Below are 2,822 nucleotides of genomic sequence, written 5' to 3'. Positions count from 1 at the left end.
TCCTTGTGTTTCCCATTTAAATACCAAATCAGAAAGAGAAAGGATAACTACTCAGTGCTACCAAGAGTATGAGGAAATAGACACACTAATAAATGTCACAGCATATAAACTGGTAGGACCTCTCTGGAAGGCAATTTGTAGGAGAAGCTCAAAATATATATGTTCTTGACTCCATTCGACTAACGGAGGGAAGTCAATGATAGGTACAAAGATTTAGCTACAAGCATATTCTTCATAACATTTTTATAATAGCAAAAACAAAAAAAAACTTATATCCAAAAAAAAGGAATTGGCTTAGAAATTATGGCATATTTTAATGGGATACTGTGCAATCTTTTAAAATTATAATTGTAGGTAATATAACATACTGACATAAACAGGCTCACAATATATTTAACAAAGAAACAAGTCGAGTTTAATGGGTAGCGGGAGGGAGAGCGGAGGCCAGAGAGCCCTGAGCAGCCCCACAGCCCGGAGGAGCCTCAGCTGCCATAGCGCCCACAACCATGAGCAGCCGAGACCCAGCAGCCGCTGCAGCCCCCACCTCAGCGCTGCCCACACCACGCCAGGCACCACGGGCAGCGGTGGCACACGGAGCAGTGGCTGGGCGGCCTCACATTGGCCGCACCTGCCGGCGGGGACAAGAAGGTCATCATTGCAAGGAAGGTTTGGGGAACAGTAAAATGGTTCAATGTAAGAAAGGGATATGGTTTCATCAACAGGAATGACACCGAGGAAGATGATTTGCGCACCAGACTGCCATAAAGTAGAATGACCCCAGGAAGTCCCTTCGCAGTGTAGGAGATGGAGAGACTGGAGTTTGATGTTGTTGAAGGAGAAAAGGGTGCGGAGGCGGCAAATGTTACCGGCCCTGGCGGAGTTCCAGTACAAGGCAGTGACTGTGCAGCAAACCACAACCATTATAGACACTCTCTACGTCGCAGGGGTCCTCCACGCAATTACCAGCAGAATTACCAGAATAGTGAGGTGGGGAGAAGAATGAAGGATCAGAGAGTGCTCCTGAAGGCCAGGCCCACAGCGCCGGCCCTATCGGCCCTATCGCAGGTGATGGTTCCCACCTAACTACATGCAGAGGCCTATGGGCATGGACCACAGTACCCCAACCCTCCTACGCAGGGAGAAGTGATGGAGGTGCTGACAACCAGGGTGCAGGAGAACAGGCAGACCACTGAGACAGAATATATATGGGGCTATAGACCACGATTCCGCATGGGCCCTCCTCTGCAAAGACAGCGTAGAGGGGACGGCAGTGAAGATGATAAGGAAAATCAAGGAGATGAGACCCAAGGTCAGCAGCCACCTCAACGTCGGTACCGCCGCAACTTCGATTACAGACGCAGACGCCCGGAAAACCCTAAACCACAAGATGGCAAAGACACAAAAGCCAACCCACCAGCTGAGAATTCATCTGATCCCGAGGCTGAGCATGGCAGGGCTGAGTAAAAAATGCCAGCTTACCATCTCTACCATCATCCGGTTTAGTCATCTAACAAGAAATATGAAATTCCAGCAATAAAAAAATGAACAAAAGATTGGAGCTGAAGACTAAGTGCTTGCTTTTCCCCCTTTGATCAGATAACTAGAACTACCTGCATTATGTATGCAGCATGGGGTTTTATTATTTTTATCTAAAGACGTCTCTTTTTGGTAATGACAAACGTGTTTTTTAAGGGGGAAAAAAAAGCCTGGTTTTTCTCAATACACCTTTAAAGGTTTTTAAATTGTTTCAGATCTGGTCAAGTTGAGATTTTTAAGAACCTTATTTTTAATTTGTAATGAAAGTATACAACTTAATTTTTTCAAAAAAGTCAACAAAGTGCAAGTACCTGTTAATAAAGGTCTTAAATAATGTCTTTGTGTAAGAAACAAAAACAAACAAAGAAAGAAACAAGTCACAAAATAGCACTTATTATATTACCTACTTTTGAAAAATAGATAGAGCCCTGACTGGTTTGGCTCAGTGGATAGAGCGTTGGCCTGCGGACTTAAGGGTTCCAGGTTTGATTCCGGTCAAGGGCATGTACCTTGGTTGCGGGCACATCCCCAGTGGGGAGCGTGCGGGAGGCAGCTGATCGATATTTCTCTCTCATCGATGTTTCTGACTCCCTGTCCCTCTCCCTTCCTCTCTGTGAAAAATCAATAAAATATATATTTTTTAAAAAGAATGAAAAATAGATAGAAATAGTTATGGAGACACTCCACTTGTTAACAGTATTTCTATGTAGGTAGTAGAATTATGGGTGTTTAATGCTTTGCCTTTTTATTTTTCATACCACAGACATCACTGCTTTTATAATAAGTAAAACACAAAGTTGGCGCTTTTGTTTTTTCCTTATTTAGACCAGTTTCTAAAGCAGGTACACAAAATAGTTTTCTAACACTCCATCCAGCTTGGACAGGAACAAACAGAACTGTCTGCACCCTCTTCTAGATTCTATGTGTACCTAGCACCTTTATATCCAATAACAAGTGTACAGCAAATGAAGTGACAATGTCCCTGTCCTAATCAGGAAACTGGACATCCCTTCCTGGAGAAATAATGAGGGGGAGAGTAAGGCTGGCAGCAATAGAGATGATCTTCTCTCCATGCATCAGTTATTGAGTGCTGCGTAACAAACATCCCTCAGGCTACCGTATTTGCCAGCGTATAAGACGACTGGGCGTATAAGACGACCCCCTAACATTTCCACTCAAAATACAGAGTTTGTTATATACTTGCCGTATAAGACTACCCCCTCTTCCGCACACCTTCCACACACCAAATAAAAGGTAAAACAATATCAGATTTGATTAACATTTTA

General features: G+C 43.7%; 1 pseudogene; it reads left to right on the top strand.

The window, feature by feature from the left end:
- Positions 1–418: 418 nt before the first annotated feature.
- On the top strand, positions 419–1,479 carry LOC102774132 (annotated as a pseudogene).
- The last annotated feature ends 1,343 nt before the right edge of the window (positions 1,480–2,822 follow it).

This window comes from Myotis davidii, unplaced genomic scaffold (genome assembly GCF_000327345.1).
Source record: "Myotis davidii unplaced genomic scaffold, ASM32734v1 scaffold84, whole genome shotgun sequence".
In the NCBI taxonomy this organism is placed as follows: Eukaryota; Metazoa; Chordata; class Mammalia; order Chiroptera; family Vespertilionidae; genus Myotis; species Myotis davidii.
This window is presented reverse-complemented; position numbering and strand designations above follow the sequence as displayed.